General features: G+C 32.3%; 1 long non-coding RNA gene across 1 annotated transcript; it reads right to left on the bottom strand.

The window, feature by feature from the left end:
- Window positions 1–3566: 3566 nt before the first annotated feature.
- LOC128245048 (uncharacterized) lies at window positions 3567–16873 on the bottom strand. Its single transcript, XR_008263042.1, has 3 exons — window positions 16698–16873; window positions 4382–4433; window positions 3567–3772 (listed from the first exon to the last, which is right to left on the bottom strand). It is a non-coding gene; the product is annotated as an uncharacterized LOC128245048 (long non-coding RNA).
- Between the last annotated feature and the right edge of the window lie 2880 nt (window positions 16874–19753).

Genomic DNA, 19753 nt, shown 5'->3' with positions numbered 1-19753 from the left:
AAAGGGCCGTAACTCCTAAATGACAAAAGCGATTTCCATGGCTATCAAACTTGATCAAGATATTATGGTCACAATCATGTATGTAAAGTTTGGTGAGGATTGGACACATACTTTTCAAGAATTAGATTGGAAACATATATTTTTGAAGTATTTTTGGCAAAAAAGGGCCGTAACTCCTAAATGACTAAAGCGATTTCCATGACTATCGAACTTGATCAAGATATTATGGCCACAAACATGTGTTTAAAGTTTGGTGAGGATTGGACAAACGGTTTTCAAGAATTAGATCGGAAACAATCTTCGGGACGTACGTACGTACAGACAGACAGACGTACGTACGGACAAGGGCAACCCTATATGCCGCCACTTTGTGGGGGCATAACAATTACATAGCAACATAACAATGTTGTAATGCATGATGAAAGAACGCTACAGATTAAGTATACATACAAAACTCATTCTTTTTACTTGATTGCATTCTATGACAAAGTTAGCTTTTTTAACACTCATGCAACATGAGAATATTAAGTCCAGACATTAAAATGACAAACACAGCCATTTTGGTAGGAAATTACGACAACAAAGAACTTACTAAAACCTATTTCCAAGGCAACAGTGTTGCCTTTAAGAACAAGGGCTGTGACAGTAAGGAACTATCCCCATACGTCCACTGGATGTAAACTATTTCCATTTGTAAAAAAAATCTTGGGGTGGAGGGTGGATTCAATATTTTAAGGTGAAACCAGTTTACCAAACAGCTTTAAATCTGCTGACATTTTCTTAAGTTACCATCAGAACAACATTTTTTGCAACAGAAGCCAAACTCAACAAAGGTCGCACTCACCCAACAACTAAGCCCAGCATCAAGTTAAGTGCACAGTTTTGGCCAAAAAACTTTATAATCAATGTAATTAATGGCTACCATGACTTGAAACCACCAACGGTCATCGATTGATCAGGACAAATAAACACACAAAAAACTTAGTTTACTGTAGGTCAAACCCATTTCTTAATGTTTGAAAAATGGTATCTAATTGAAGTGTAACCTAAACCTTTGACCAAGAAATCACCTATTGGCCACTCCACATCAGTTTTAATGATCATAAACCCAACCCTTGTTTTGTTATAAATTAGTAAGCATTGCTCAATTTAAGAACACCATTTCCTTTGACCAGCAACCCCAAAACTTATTAGTGTCATATCATAATCATAACCAATACTCATACCAAGTTTGGTGATCACAGACCACGCCTCTGTAGAATCACTTTTATCACTTCACCCAAGACTGTGAGCATTCTTTGAATTATGTTTGGTGACCATGAGTCTAGCCATTCCTCACAGCAGTTCATCGTTGTCATGAGTTACATGTACGACTAACTTCATAATGGATACAAACTTTGTAAAGCAGTTTCTTGTTTTTCTGTCTCAATTTCATAAGGGAAACTTCAATATTAATTAACACGGAATCAGAATTTATATTGGATTTTTCAAAAAGTGTGCATTACAACTCCTAAGAACTAATAGGTAATGCATTCATATGTCATAAATTACTTGAAAATGTTTGATTATCCAGCAGCCGGAGAACAGCTTCTCCATTATATTTGGAAGCAAAATTTTACAGACAGACAGCAAATGAAACCTCTGCACAATACCAGCATTCTTTAAAACAAAAATACCGCTTATTCTTTTTCCTAATTTCTCTTTATCTTAATAAAATGTTGGACTTTGCTTTTTATTTGGAGTATACTTCTTTGCCCAAAACATATGAACTTGTCTATCATATTGTTAGCATCATCGTTTTTCAAAATGGCACCATTTTTAATGTTCCCTTAAAATTCACTATGAATTATAGCTTCTTCTTGATTGGTCTTTTCTTGGCGGTGGGTTGGGTGTGTGGTTTAGGCCAAACAATTTCATCCTGGGAATCCATATCTGACCCTGCTGTGTTATCAGCATCCTTGAAACTGTCACCGTCCTCATCAGGTGCTGTAGAGTTAAATCCATAAATTTTAACACTTATGAAAAAAGCTAATTTTCATGATGAGTACTAAATACTGCATAAATTTAACAAACCTTTAACTTTGGAAATGTCACAATGAATATTGGCATGGTTATAAAAACACTTGCAATCCTGAGCAATTTTGATGTTATCATTTTTATTTGTATTCCTCCAGAAAAAAAGTGGGTTGTTAGTATACACTAAAATATTGGTTCGAGTTATCCAACCCTCAAATAAGTTGGTTCTCTGATTAAGCTCCATGCTGAATCCATTAAAATATGGTATTATTTGAAGCGTTTTTGGATTAAAACTATGCAAATACAATGATCATAAGTCCATCTCAAAAGAAGTTACAATAGTTTGTAAACTTGTCCATTATTTCAACTGAAATAGACCGTTGAATGACATTTTTGCAAATTCAAAAAACAGCAACTTTAAAATACATTTTTCGCTCCAAATAAAACATTTTATTTTTTCAACATAACCCTTTCAATTGATACCAGAAAAATATGATGTCACCAAGCATCAAAAATTAACATATTTGTGGGTCTAAATCCTTTAACCCGGTTTCTTTTATAAAATTTAAGTCTGTATTTATAAAAGGTTTAAACTTGCTACTAAAGCCTGTAATGCTGAAAAGTTTTGAGAAATTTCTGCCTGTGCATTCCTCTGTTTTACTACAAGTGAGAGACAGCTTTCCAATCATAATCATAATTAGGAGGCGTAATTGACAATTTCTTTGATCAAGTCACTTCAGAAACTCTAGCGGGCCAGAACTTTCAGACGGGTAGTCTAGCTCACTACACACTGTGATAACCAGGCCAGTAAAAGTCAATTCAACTTATGAAGTTTTAAGACTTAACTGCACAATTTTCAGATATCATTTAAGAACTCACATTTTTTTAATTAGATTTTTTAAGGCTGATAAGTTTGAAAAATTATGATGTACCCTACCATTAAGATCATCATCATCATCATCATCATCATCATCATCATCATCATCATCATCATCCATTTCGGTGACAAATCGCTCCTGTTTGGTCCTGTTAAATAGGTAAGGATTAAATTAAAATGTAAGAAACAACTATCTACATAACTACCCTTGATTTAAGACTAATTCAGCCTCAACTATCTTTATCTAGATCTTAGGTGAATGATGCAAACTATACTGAATCCATATTATAATTACTTAATAGTTTCATTTAAAAAAAATCTCGTTTTTGATACGACTTCTTGTACAAATGTTGTGTTAATCCAAAAAATAGCATTCTGGCTACTATTCTTTTGTTTTCTTCCCAGGTTATATATATATATATATATATACAGTATTATACTTATGTATTGGGTTTTTAAATGTTGCATTTCAAGAAAAGAGGATAATATCCCCATCTTCTCCTAACCTCAAATTAAGGACTTTAGAAAAAAAACAGTTTGCAGGGTATCAGGTTTGAAGAGTAATTTAAATTCAATTCAGTTTACAAAACAGGGTTGTCTCAGAGTAATTAAAATTCAATTCACAACACAGACTTGTCTTCTACAATAAAAGATATGGTCTAACCTCAGTTGAACTGGTATTTTTTACTCATTGTTTCAAATCTTGCAATACGTAATATACTTAGTGTTTTTATAAGTAACTTTTAAACTCTGTTTAAAGTTGCTAGATTGCCTTTATTGAAATATTTCAATGTATATGATAAGACATTGAAACAAGCCTCAGGGATTGTCCTGCTTTAGCTTTGGATCGTCCTGGTTCTGCTTGATTTTTCTCTTTACCTAATAAAAAAAAAAGATTAAACATGAATGACATAAGATATATATACATAAATACTTCAGAGCTTTGAAACAATAGCCAGTACATTACAATCTATTTGGAAATAAATAATATCAGTTCACTATTAAAAGATTAGAAAACTTGAGTTGGCGCTTAAACTCAAGGCATAATATATATATATTATATAGCCACAAGTTACCTAGTAAAATAATCCAGAAGAATAACATGAATTCTGACCAATTATCATGAAGAATGTGGCCTTCAGCTTTCATTAGGTCTCCAATTATGAGAAGTTATAAAGTCGTATTTACAGTAATAAAGTTATGGTTGTCTGGAAAGCACAGTGGTTAGCTTCTAACCAAGGGGACCTGGGTTTGATTCCCGGCCTGGGAGCATGTGAGTTTGGTTAGTGGTCACCAAGCCGGACAAGTGGGTTTTCTCCAGGTACTCCCCCACAACACAAGACCACACTCTCGCGAAACATTGGCCAATGAGAGTGACTTAGTATAAGCTATTATAGCTTTCTTCACAATCATTGTTAAATATATAACGTTTAAACTAAAGTTATGGCTGACATCTGAATTGACAGCGTGATCTATTTGGCAACTTACTTCTGAACACTCAAGGAAGGCTTCTCTTGTTTGTGTAGCTGCTGACAGCCATCTGAAAATTTAATACAGGAGCAAATTATAACTATGTTGTCTTCGACATAAAGTATTTCTTTTGAGGGTTTATTGTACATACATGCAGATGATAGTTTTCATCTATAACATGCCCTTCGTTGGTTTGCTCATGTGGAGGCATTTTTTTAACGCAAGGGGAACAATGCATTAAAAAATCAATTGAAATGCCCCATAAACCACGATATATCTGTACATAAATCAACAATATATTTGATATGGAATGTCCCATAAACCACCATATATCTGCATATATATCATCAATAAATTTAATATGAAATGTCCCATAAACCACCATATATCTGCACATATATCATCAATATATTTGATATGAAATGTCCCATAAACCACCATATATCTGCATATATATCATCAATAAATTTAATATGAAATGTCCCATAAACCACCATATATCTGCACATATATCATCAATATATTTTATATGGAATGTCCCATAAACCACCATACATCTGCATATATATCATCAATATGTTTTATAAGGAATGTCTCATAAGCCACCATATTTCTGCACATATATCATCAATATGTTTTATATGGTAAGTCCCATAGCATACATATATCTGCACATATATCATCAATATGTTTTATATGGTAAGTCCCATAGCATACATATATCTGCACATATATCATCAATATGTTTTATATGGTAAGTCCAATAGCATACATATATCTGCATAATACATCATCAACATGTTTTATATGGTAAGTCCCATAGCATACATATATCTGCACATATATCATCAATATGTTTTATATGGTAAGTCCAATAGCATACATATATCTGCACATATATCATCAACATGTTTTATATGGTAAGTCCCATAGCATACATATATCTGCACATATATCAGCAATATGTTTTATATGGTAAGTCCCATAGCATACATATATCTGCACATATATCATCAACATGTTTTATATGGTAAGTCCCATAGCATACATATATCTGCACATATATCAGCAATATGTTTTATATGGTAAGTCCCATAGCATACATATATCTGCATAATACATCATCAACATATTTTATATGGTAAGTCCCATAGCATACATATATCTGCACATATATCATCAATATGTTTTATATGGTAAGTCCCATAGCATACATATATCTGCACATATATCATCAATATGTTTTATATGGTAAGTCCCATAGCATACATATATCTGCACATATATCAGCAATATGTTTTATATGGTAAGTCCCATAGCATACATATATCTGCACATATATCATCAATATGTTTTATATGGTAAGTCCAATAGCATACATATATCTGCACATATATCAGCAACATGTTTTATATGGTAAGTCCCATAGCATACATATATCTGCATAATACATCATCAACATGTTTTATATGGTAAGTCCAATAGCATACATATATCTGCACATATATCATCAACATGTTTTATATGGTAAGTCCCATAGCATACATATATCTGCACATATATCATCAACATGTTTTATATGGTAAGTCCCATAGCATACATATATCTGCACATATATCAGCAACATGTTTTATATGGTAAGTCCCATAGCATACATATATCTGCACATATATCAGCAACATGTTTTATATGGTAAGTCCAATAGCATACATATATCTGCACATATATCAGCAACATGCTTTATATGGTAAGTCCCATAGCATACATATATCTGCATAATACATCATCAACATGTTTTATATGGTAAGTCCCATAGCATACATATATCTGCACATATATCATCAATATGTTTTATATGGTAAGTCCCATAGCATACATATATCTGCACATATATCAGCAATATGTTTTATATGGTAAGTCCCATAGCATACATATATCTGCACATATATCAGCAACATGTTTTATATGGTAAGTCCCATAGCATACATATATCTGCATAATACATCATCAACATGTTTTATATGGTAAGTCCAATAGCATACATATATCTGCACATATATCATCAACATGTTTTATATGGTAAGTCCCATAGCATACATATATCTGCACATATATCATCAACATGTTTTATATGGTAAGTCCCATAGCATACATATATCTGCACATACATCATCAACATGTTTTATATGGTAAGTCCCATAGCATACATATATCTGCACATATATCATCAACATGTTTTATATGGTAAGTCCAATAGCATACATATATCTGCATAATACATCATCAACATGTTTTATATGGTAAGTCCAATAGCATACATATATCTGCACATATATCAGCAACATGTTTTATATGGTAAGTCCCATAGCATACATATATCTGCATAATACATCATCAACATGTTTTATATGGTAAGTCCCATAGCATACATATATCTGCACATATATCATCAATATGTTTTATATGGTAAGTCCCATAGCATACATATATCTGCACATATATCAGCAATATGTTTTATATGGTAAGTCCAATAGCATACATATATCTGCACATATATCATCAATATGTTTTATATGGTAAGTCCCATAGCATACATATATCTGCACATATATCAGCAATATGTTTTATATGGTAAGTCCAATAGCATACATATATCTGCACATATATCAGCAACATGTTTTATATGGTAAGTCCCATAGCATACATATATCTGCACATAAGATTTATATGGGACAATATGCTGACATTTAGTCATTCATCATGCCAATTTACCTCAAGTCACTAAATTAAATTAACTATAATGTGAACTACTTAAATGCTGTTATGATATTCCTAGAAATTTTAGAAGTAATTTTCAGTTTTTAGTAGGATAAATCTGATAACAATGTATTTAATTTTAATACTTTTTATCCGAGATTATTACAAAATTATTTAGACAAGCTGTCAAATCTGTGATTTACCCGCAAGTTTAAACTGTAAATTTGGGTTAAGGTTATAAAAGAATAGTAAATAAGGTGTGATAAAACTTGGCAATTGGTGTATATAAAATGGTAAATAAACGCATATGGAGCGAAAGGTAGTGGGTTCGATCCCTGGCTGCGTCAGACCAAATAAAAAGTTTGTACCAATACCTCGCTTGCCTGGCACTAGGCATTTAAGAAAAGTGGTGAAATCAATACTGGTTACACTCAGGAAAGATGTGTCCTGTGAATCAGTTCCTCAATCTGAGCATGTTACAGAACCAAAAAACAGTCTCCTTCAAAAAGAGCCCCCCTACTTCATTTTATCTTACTCTAAATCTTCAGCTTCATCGATAATTGAATATGATGGGCGAATTGCAGTAACATCTTTCTCATGTTGATACAGCATTCTTTAATTGGGAGGTGGAGACTTAAAAATTTGCCAACAATCTAGATAGACGGTCAGCAATAACAAAACATGAGTCTTTGGACATGAAAGAAAAACAATAGACAGATGAAAACCCGATTTCACAGGACTTTGACATATGTGAAAAGCCTAGATACATTTACAGCTTCAGCTTTAATAAGAGCTGTCACAGAGACAGCGCGCTCGAATATTCCGCTGCTTTTCAGTGTAAGGATTGAAAAGTTTTGGTGAAACATGCATGGAATAAAGTAGATCGTGAGATATAAACCTATATGTGCTTACATGCAAAACCTTGACCAGAATTACTAAGTCGAATAATAACGGGGCAAAATTTATATTATATGCAAGATATAGTTTGATTAATTAAGAAGGTTGGGTGGTTGAGTTCCATTGTATAAAGTCTCAATACAGTACATCAAGTAGTTGCTTAGATATTAACCTATATATGTGCTTACATACAAAACCTTTACCAGAATTAAGAAGTCGCATAATAAAGGGGAAAAAAAAATAATAAAAAATTCTCATTTATTTTTCACATAGATACATATATCAGTACAGTTTTAAATTCTCAACATATACAACATATCTATGTATGTTGATAGGAAATACATATATTCAGAAACAATAATGCTCTCACACATGCACACGCACAAACACTCGCTCCCACACGCGCACACACGCACGCACACATACACATTTCATACACACCCGATCGTATGATGTTTATACGATTGGTGTCCCCTGTATTAGATTCCATTAATGTTGTTGTTGTTTTTTTAAGTCTAAGAGTTCTTTGTATGGCTAATTGTGTCTTTTTATTGTTAAATTATATTGTATGTTTAAGTACTTCCCATTTTTTGTTGTGAGTTTCAAGTTTGTCATTGTTCAACGCAATTTGTTCTTCTATTTTAATCCTTAATCTCAAATACGTCAAGTATGCATCAAAGGATAGTGTTCTTTTATTATACTTGGTTGAATGTATATAAAATTTCATAAGAATAATAAGAAAGTTGCATATGTTGTTGTATTTGTTTTTTGTCACTGTTCCCAATAAAGCTTCGCGTTTACCTATAATTATGTTAATTGTTGTTGAAGCTATGAAGTTGTTTAATTTATTCCATAATTGTTGTGTCTTGTAACATTCCCAGTATAAATGTTCAATAGATTCAATACCCGAGTTACAGAATGTACATAAGCTACAATCGACAAGTTTCAATTTAAAAAGCAGTTTGTTGGTTGGTATTGTCCTTAAAAGAAATTTGTAGTAAAAGCTACGTAACGTAGTATCTATTGTAGATATGTATATATTACAGTATATTTTTTTCCACTCAATGTTTTCTTCCAGGGCTTCATTCCATTTTAATTCTGAAGCTGGCGATGAAATTGTTGCTTTGTTCAATATTAAGTACAGGATATTATTTCTTTGCCTAGATTCTACCATTTTTTTCTCGAAGCGACGTGCCGTTTATATGGTTAATTCCATCTTTTATCAGCTGTTGTTTCGTTTCTGCAGAAATAGATTTAATGAGGGTCTGATATCTTATGAAATCGGTGTTTACTATGCCGTATAGATATTCAATTTCATTAAAAACATAAAAATTATTGGTTCTATAATCGAAAATGTGTTCAAAAAGTTTTATACCCTTTTCATACCAATGTTTGTAGAAAAGTGTGTTTCCTAGGTTTTGGACGTTTTTGTTATTCCATATAACTGTTTTGGCTATTTTTATTTTATTTAGATCGTAAACTTGTTTTATTTTGCTCCATGCTTCAAGCACATTGTTCAGAAATGCACATTGTCCTGACACTTTATCAATGAAATATTTATCCATTTCACATTCAAATATTAGTTGGTTGCCATGTGCTTTCAGTTTATTTTTAAAGAAGATTTTCCATTGGCTTTTATTATTATCATCCAAGTATCGTTTAACCCATAACGCTTTTATTGAGTCAAGAAAATGTTCAATGTTTGTTAGTTTTAATCCTCCATATTCGTAATTTTGATACAGTATTTGTCTTTTTATTTTGTCTGGCTTCCCATCCCATATAAAATTGAAGCTAGCCCTTTTAACATTTTCAATAACGGGTTTGCTTGGATTCGCCAGCACGGTAAATGGATATATTATCTTTGGTAGCGCATACGTTTTTACAACTGTTATTTTACCCAACAAAGTTAGTTTTCGATGTTCCCATTGTTTTAATGTCTTATGTAGTTCGTTTAGCTTTTTGTTGATATTTGTGTCGATTGTTTGTTGCTTGTTATTGTAGAATGTGATGCCTAACGCTGTCGCATATTCTGAAGTCCATATAAAGGATTTAGATTGACATAATTTAATTGTAGTATTCTTTAACGTTCCCACTCTTAGGATTATACATTTATTAATGTTGAGGTTTAGGCCAGAGCATTTAGAAAAGGACTCTAATGATTTGATCAAGGATTCGAAAGATTTCTCAGAACCATCAATAAAGTAAGTTGCATCATCAGCAAAAAGCGATTGTTTGATTTCCGTATTAATAACTTTGATTCCCCTAATATTGGTATCTCGTTTTATATTGCTAGACAGTATTTGTAGGCAGATAATAAATAAAATCGATGAGAGTGGACATCCTTGTCTTACCCCTTTTTCAATTGGGAATGTTTCAGACAAATGACCATTGTTCGTTATTATGCTTTGTATATCGTTGTAGAAGAGTTTTGTCCATAATGTATTATATCCGAGCCAAAATTTAAAGTTTTCAAACTGTCTAATATAAAAGAGTGGTCGACGCTGTCAAAGGCTTTTTGAAAGTCGGCGAAAAACAGGAGTCCGGGCATAATATTCTCTTCAAGGTATTGCATGACCTCAACTATTAGACGAACGTTTTCACCAATATATCTGCCTTTGATAAAGCCCGTTTGTTCGTTATCAATAAGTTCAGGTAAAACTTTTTTTATTCTGTTCGAAATTGCCTTCGTTGCTATCTTATAATCAGTGTTTAATAAGCTGATTGGTCTCCAATTTGAAAGGTTTTCTAAGTCTTTATCTCGTTTTGGAATAAGAGAGATTATACCTTGTTTTTGAAGTGGTGTTAAATGACCATTTCTGAAGGAGTAATTTAAAGAGTCTATTAAAACTTTCTGAATATCGTTCCAAAAAATCTTATAGAATTCTACTGTGAGACCATCCGAACCGGGGCTTTTATTATTTTTCATGTCTTTTAGTGCATTTCCACATTCATATATTGTAAGTAAGCCTTCGCAGGAGTTGCTGTTAGTTTCGGAAAGTTTGTTATTATTATCGTTAAGAAATAAGGCTCTGATATTCTCATCTAAGGTTGTGTCTTTTTTATATAGTTGTTTATAAAATTTGACTTCTTCTTTTAGTGTATTTGTTACGCCTGTGACTATTTCATTGTTTATTAATTTATACACTGTTTTTTTCTCTGCATGTTTTTTCTCAAGGTTTGCGAAATATTTTGTGTTTTTCTCATTATTTTCAACGTGTATTGCTTTTGCCCTTAAAATATTTCCTTTTATTTGATTACTGCGAATATAGTCTAGTTCTTTCTTTTTTTGTATCATTTCTTGCGTGATGATGTCGATATTGTCAGATGAACTTTTGTCTAGTTTTGATTCAATATAACTTATATCGCTTATTAGTTTTTTTTCTTTAGATTGTAATATTGATTTCTTATGTGATGCATATTTTATTGTTTCATTTCTGATTGAACCTTTTGTTATTTCCCATAGTGTATTTGGATTTGCTTCATTATTTAAGTTTATTGTTTCACGGATACAATTTCTTATTTTTGTTTGATATTCTATATCTAATAAAAGAGAGCTATTTAATTTAAAGTACCCTGGGCCTTTTTCACTTTTTAAATGATCTATCGTTAAAATAACAACGGAGTGGTCCGTTCTAAAACCTGGTTTTATATAACTATTCTTTATGTAGTTTAACATATTATCTGATATTAAGAAGTAATCAAGTCGACAGTGTATATGAGGTTTACTACTCGAATGCCAGGTATATTGCATTTTTGTGGGATGCGTTAAACGCCATATGTCGGTTAATTCGCAAGAATCTATAATATTTGTTAAAGTATTTCTGCATTTTTTGTGAGTGTCCATCTTACCGGTTTTTTTTGTCTAGTGTACAGTGTAGAACAGTATTGAAATCACCACCAATGATAAAGGTTTTTTCATCATTCTCTAGCAGAATTTTTTGTAAATTTTCAAAAGGGGTCGGGTCGTCGTTATTAGGTCCATATACATTTATTATGGTGTATTCCTTTTCATTTAAAATTATGTCTAAGGCTATGATTCTACCTTCTATAATTTCTGTGTATGTGTGTATGTCTATGTTAGCTTTTGGATTTATAAGAATTGAAACTCCTTTACTGTTTGTACTATTTCCACTGAAAAAACAGGGTCCCTTCCAAGCATGACATGTTTCCATTTTGAATTAGATAATTTGGAACAATGTACTTCTTGCAACAATATGATATCATAGTTATTATTAATAGTCCATTCGAATATTTGTTTTCGTTTCTCTATGTTACCTAAACCTCGAACGTTTAATGATACTATTTGTGTTTCCATTTAACCAATTTATAAAAAAGTCTTAGTCCTACGACACAATCTAGCCATAACAGAGAACAGGTTAATATGTAAAAACAGATACTAATGACATTTGTAAAGAAATATAAATAGAATGGCAAACTCATTAGATCGATAGTTAAGTTGATTGTTAACACGTGCTATACATACATTTTGTTAGTATTGCAGTATGTTCTATGTGTAATGACATTCGTTTATGACATAGTACATTATAATAATGCATAATAGAGGTAATGCAATACAAAGTTACAGACATTATAATTGTTGTGGGTATCAACCCCATAGGGTAGTAGCAATATGTTTAAGAAGCAAACAACTAAAAACATCGTCAACTGTCAAACTAATAATTAAACCATCAACATCTCAAGGTAAAGTTAAATTGTACTGGAAAAGGCATTTTATAAAGTGACAGTGGTAATATTGCCTCTTGGCATTTAAGTATGAGCTTCGGAATCAACAACAAGGTAGTGATATAATATTGACGATGATTCATCAGCACTACATGACATCGTCTTCATTTATAACCACGTATTTAGTGAGTAATATTATATAACTGATGGTTCTGGTATTGTCGATGTCTTTGAAAAAGAAAGACTCTATTTTAGATTGTCAATATATAAAGGTGTAATACTCTGTCTGAGGGCATTTCCGAAAAAGACCAAAACGAAATAAAATGTCCCTCTGAAAGTATACAATTGTTAATTCATAATTTAATTAAGCTATCGAGACCTTGTCAGTACCAATCCCTTCAAGTAATTTCCTTATAAAGGTTTTCAAACCCTTGAATCATGATATGAAGAGACTGTACAAGGCCGTGAGAAAAATAAATACGCTTGTATTATGGTTGTGGTATTGTCGATGTCTTTAAAAGTGAAAGACTCTATTTTAGATTGTCAATATATGAAGATGTAATACTCTGTCTGAGGGCATTTCCGAAAAAACAAAACGAAATAAAATGTCCCTCTGAAAGTATACAATTGTTATTTCATAATTTATTTAAGTTACCGAGGCCTTTGTCAGTACCAATCCCTTCAAGTAATTTCCTTATAAAGGTTTTCAAACCCTTGAATCATAGTATGATGAGACTGTACAAGGCTGTGAGAATATATAAATACGCTTGTATCATTGACCAAGTCGTGAGCTTCTTCGATGACCGACACGGTCATGCAGGCAGTTAACGAATTATTTTGATACAATGTGATGTAATCAAGCTATTACTTACTAATGTGTTGTCGCGTGAAAATATATATTGTAAAGTTTGTTTTTTGTTGTTGTTTTTTTTCTGAAAGTAATGATAATTATCGTTTCGTGAGAAAACAACATGATTATAAGCAATGATCAGTCTTAACGCAGATATTATCCGAAACAATTTGCTGCTTTACTTAAACATGTACTTAAGAAACAATTGCAAAGGGAAGTAATACTGTATACGTTTGTGTTAAATATTTGCTGCTTTAAATGTTTCATGTTTTAACATGTACTTACTACAATAGCGACGTTTTAGCTGTTAAAAACGTTTTCAACAATTTAACGATACACATATAATGTTCCATCTAACAGAATAAATTGACAAACACTTACACATGATGATAGTTCAAAACTGAATAAAATAAACCTTTCCGTAACATGGCAAAGCATATTTTAAAACTTAAAGTTCACAATCATAGCATGTCAAATTAAAGGGTGTTACAGTGTTGAATTTAAGTATTTTTGAAATATCTATAAATTGAATTACAAATCACAAAAATATTATTTTGGACAATATATCATACCAAAAAAAGACATTTACAAAAATCCCAAAGAAAACAAAACATTTTAACAGTATCAAAGGGAGATAATATCAGGCATTTTACAAGCCTAACAACTATTCCAGTCTATATATTTGTACAGTCTTCGATTTAAATATTAGACAGTGTCTTCACGAACAATCGCGGCAGGCTGTAATACATACGAGTGCACAGTTTTAAATAAGCATTACATTTGCTTTGTTTAAGAAGGAATAAATTTGTCTTGTGCAGATTGACAGCTTGTTGCGATATTTCATGAAAACTGTTTTAAAAAAAAAATCAAACATCTTTGTTCAGGTTCAAAAATGATATCATGAATGTTTGCTATTGATAATTAAAGAGCACACATTAACTGGAATACGCATACCAAATGTTATGACACATCACGGTTTTCACGAAGTAGAACTTGCTGTAAGTATACTGCTGTCTAAAGATAGCGTCACACGTTGCTTGCCGATGTGTGCACAAGTCGAGGCCATGGGATTCCAGTCCAGTCTCTATATTCGCGGAAGCGGATGTTGCAAATTTTGCCTGTATTGTTTTTGTAGTAAAGTTTGCCCTCTTTTGCCCACACACTTTCATTTTCGGAGAGTTGCCTTCTCGTGTGACTTAACACCAGTCTGTTCAGCTTTGATAGGTCCTCATTTACATAAATATTTGTTCCTTTAAGCTCTTTCCTTCGTTTTAATAAGGTGTTTCTGTCCATTCTGGAAATATATCTTACGATAATTGGCCTAGCTCTGTCACTAGGGCGCCCGAGTCTGTGGCACATGTCTATATCCTTCAAAGCCATATCTAGGCCCTTGATTTTGTCGTTTTTATGACCGTTTGTGCTGTTTCCTCTGGTGTTTCCGCATTTGATCCTAACCCTTCCTTGATCCCAGATATGATTAAATTGCTTCTTCTCCCATATTGATCTAATTCATTGATATAACCTGCTTGTGTGACAATTGTTCCTTCCAGATCAACAATCACCTGCTTCGTTTGGTCTGCTTCCCTTTCCGTCTTTAATTCTTGATCCTTAATAGTTTTCTTTAGCACATCGTTTGATTTTTCTATCTCAAAGATTCTAGATTGTCGATTTTGACGTCAAACGCTTTTGTCATCTCCTCTTTTACTATTTTGACAATTTCAGGAACAACCGTTTTGAGGTACTCTTCTTTTTTATGTTCTGCTTGATTTAATTTCAGGTTTATTTCTTTAAGTGCTTTTTGGATTTTAATCAGATTGCTGTCCGAAGATTCTAAAAAAGCAATATCGTCTTCTGATTCTGGTTGGAGTGTGGTTTCTTCTTCCACTGTAACGAATTTTTTTTTTATGTCCTGGTTATCTTTTCTCCCCTTTTTTTCTTTTGTTTGCTAGTGCTACACTTTGCCACTTCAACACTCGCATCAAATTCCCCAATGCTACTTACACTGCTTTCACTTTCCCTTTCCCGTTTTCGCGTATCAATATTTTCCATACCTTATTTTTGTTGCGCAGTGTATTTTAAAATTTAGTCAGCGTGGAAATGGGGTATAGCGTTTGAGCCGAAACAGAGTTATCTACATACCGCTTATACACAGTTTACACGGTTTTAGCACTAATGCATACATTTACGACCCAATGGTTTGCCAATAGAAAAAGTTTATAAACTCATTATTTTCTATTTTCACCCGAAGTATAATGATATGTTCTCTTAAACTTACAGTTTATATCCTTATTCCACTTTTTTAATCTACATTTTTATGCATTTAAACACGTTTTATTTCACAAATTCTCGAGTCCAAAAAGTAAACACTACCACACAGGGGACATCACTCTATGTACCACAAATAATACATAGAGTTATCTTACTTGATTAATTTAGAAGGTTGAATGGTTGGGAGCCTGTGTATAAAGTTTCAATGCAATACATGATGTGGTTACATGCAAAACCTACACCAGAACTTCTATGCATGTCAAATAAAAAGGGTCATTATTTGAATTTAATGCAAAATAGAGTTATCTGACTTGGTTATTTAAGTAGAATGGATTGTTGAGCACCATTGTATAAGTCTGAATACAATACATCAAGTAGTCTATGAGATATTAACCTATGTGTGCTAACATGCAAAACCGTAACCAGAATTTCTAAGCCTAATTATAAAGGACAATTATTTGCATTAAATGCAAACTAGAGTTATCTAACTTGGTTAATTAAGTAGGTTGGATGGTTGAGTACCATTGTATAAAGTCTCAATGCACTACATCAAGTAGTTGCTGAGATATTAACTTGTGTGCTTACATGCAAAACAGGCAGAATTTCTAAGTCAAATAATAAAAGCGAATTATTTGCAGTATATTCAAATAAGTGTTATCTAACTTCATTAATTTAGTAGGTAAGATAGTTGGGAATACATATCCAAAGTTTTAATGCAAGATCTATGTATTTACTGAGATAATGGCTTATAGGTGCTTACATGCAAAATCTTATCCAAGGTGTGACACCGACGCCGATGCCACCGCCAACGCCAGGATGAGTAGTATAGCTGTCTTTATTCTTAGAATATTCGAGCTAAAAATGATAATGCAAAAGCACCTTCAAAATCTAAGTCCATGTCCATTTCATCATTTTCTGTGATGGTGTGGGGAACGTCATCTTCAATCCCAGTGTCAGCATCATCAGCATCATAATCAACATCAACTTCCATCTGGTCATGGTCTAATAAATAAGAACAATCCTTAAAGGATGTTTGTACTAATGACCCATAAATGAAGGCTAGAAAAATCTTCATTTCAACTGCTTTAAGTTTGTTTTTAAATAATAAAGATATTATTTCAAACTAGTATTATATTTTACTTCTGAATATTCTGCATAATTATACACATACTTCATTCGAAAGTACTCCAGACTGTCTAGGATATTGGTTAGTTGGTAGATATGGCTTAATGGCCATTTTCCATGCTGTGATATTCATACAACTTTAAAGCTGCACTCTCACAGATTTTGACAACTTTTTATTTTTTGTCTTGGAACGAGAAATTTTTGCGTAAATATCTGCAAACCAGTGATACAAGACTGCTGATAAAATATCAGATCGCAGCTTTTCATACTTCCGTCCCAAAATTGATGTGTTATGCAATTTTCTTAAAGTTTTCTGAGTTTAAGCCATAAAACATTAAATTTGTATTGGAAATATGAAAATCTGCTATCTGATCTTTTGTCTGCAGTCTTTCATCACTGGTAAGCAGGTATTTACGCCAAAAAACTCTTATTCCAAGACAAAAAAGTTGGAAAAACGGTAAATCTGTGAGAGTGCAGCTTGAAGACACAATATATAACAGGTTGACCTTTTTTTTAATTTTAATGCATTCTCAAGTTTAACTCATTTGACTTTAACGATCAAAACAAAAAACACATGTTCTTTGTGTACAGATAAAAAGAGCATTTATTTATGAGGTTTTATTTAAATAATAGCTACGTGGCCACAAATTCACAAGATACATGTAAACAAATGCCAAAATATAGCTAATCTTTAGTCAAAAGAGGACACTGATGGAACAGAAAAATAACTCTTAACATATTGTGGTAAAAATGACAGAGGTACAGTTTCATGTATGTAACTTATGGGTGCTGCTGTTGTGAGCCACATGTCTTGACAGCCACTAAAGCGTATGGCCATCCAAGACCTGACAGACAGTTTGTAGCCAACTGGATGTTATCATATTTGGCTGACTGCATCCTGCTTTAAAGGCACACTTTTTTGTTTACTACAGATCCTGATAGCTTTTACCCCCTGGTTTGTATCAGATTTGCCACATGGTCCTCGGTTGCTCCAAAGACTGTCTAGAGACTGTATCATTTCGGATGTCCAGAGGATTGAAACTCTTTTGTTTTGTTTCCCTATCTTTCTACAAGCTGAAGTCTGAAACGAGCAAATGATTGGTTCATAGTAACTATTTCTTAATCGTTATACATTTTCTTGGCATAAATACCGCTAATGAAGGTAATTTGTGACATTGTAATGCTGGTTATAATGGCTGTGCTTAGCTGTATATATATATATATATATATATATATATATATATATATATATATATATATATATATATATATATATATATATATATATATATATATATATATAGTAGCTGCAATTATAAGAGATCAGGGATACTTTGAAATAATTTAACAATTGTATGTATCTCTGTCCTGAGTCTGCCATATTGGTTGAGAAACAATTTCCGTCATTAATATAATATTAATATAATTAATATCATAACTTAATATAATAATAATTACTTCCATGTCTCAGTATGAACTTCAGCTTTTGATTGCCTATTTTAGATATAATTAAATTGCACAACCTTTTCTAAGAATATCTGAAAACAAAAGCTGTCACAGAGACAGTGCGCTCGACTTTTCCGCCGCTTTGGTGTATGAATTAAAAAGTTTTGGCGAAACATGCATGGATCACTGTTAGATTAGATTTCAATGCAATACATGATGTGCGGAGGTATTTACATTAATTGAATTGATTATTTTTAAACAAAATGTATTCACCACTACTTGTTCTCAAAACCTCATATCTATTGCTTATGACATACCCTCGTTTTATCCATGCAGCCTTTAAAAGATTGTGGCATAGTCTGATAGCAAGAGAGGCACATCAAACACTTGGATTCGTTCCTCACTTCTCTTGAAATGTCATCAACAGCCATTTTGCTTGTGAATGTGTCACGTGACAAGGGAAATCGTAAACGAAAAAAATAAAATTGTAACAAATATTGCTACTTTTTAGACATCCAAACACAAAAAATAAAATATAGAATAAGATTATAAATGATAAATAAACAAATATTAGTTTTAATATTTTCATCGTTTTGTGGGATCATCTATAAAGCGTTATGGGACATTGTATATACAGTACAGAGCGAAAACTGAAATTTTACCGTCCGAAACGAAAATCTATTTTTAGATTTTGGGTTGTGGGACCTTCTACAATGATTGGATTATGGGTCAAAACACTTTTTTTAGTCATTTATGCATTAGATAAGGCAATGAAAAAGGGTGAGGGTAAATTAGGGTAGTTATAAAGAACATGGTTTATGGGTAAAAAAATAAGAGCCCACATACCACCATCATATCCCACAACGTGACTATATATATATATAATAAAAATGATAATGATTTTTGCTATGCCTATGCTTTACTATCTTAGAGCTGGCATTGTAAATGTCTTGTTAATTAATTTTACATGAACAATATATATCCCTTTTTAAGTAATTGATAAAGACTGTGTTTTAAGAACAAATTGAGAAGAGATATTTCTCGACCATATTCTATCTCAAGTCGAAACAGCTGTAGTAGGAAGAGAAATTGCACACCTACAAGCATGTTAAAAACTTCTGAAAAATATTGCAAAAACCGCCACTGTTTTTGTGCTGAACTGATGACCCCGCATTTTCTGATTATATGCAGTCCTGAGAAAAAAAGGTAGTATTAACATTGCTTGTCGGAAGGACCCGAACCCACCCTATTTAAATAATTAATTACTTAAATATCATTTTTTACTTTGTAGGGAAGAGTTTGTCTAAAACTGTCTTGCATGCTTATACATGCCTTCAACTGAATAATTTTGAAAAGAGGTTAAC

The sequence above is a fragment of the Mya arenaria genome, chromosome 8 (genome assembly GCF_026914265.1).
Source record: "Mya arenaria isolate MELC-2E11 chromosome 8, ASM2691426v1".
In the NCBI taxonomy this organism is placed as follows: domain Eukaryota; kingdom Metazoa; phylum Mollusca; class Bivalvia; order Myida; family Myidae; genus Mya; species Mya arenaria.
This window is presented reverse-complemented; position numbering and strand designations above follow the sequence as displayed.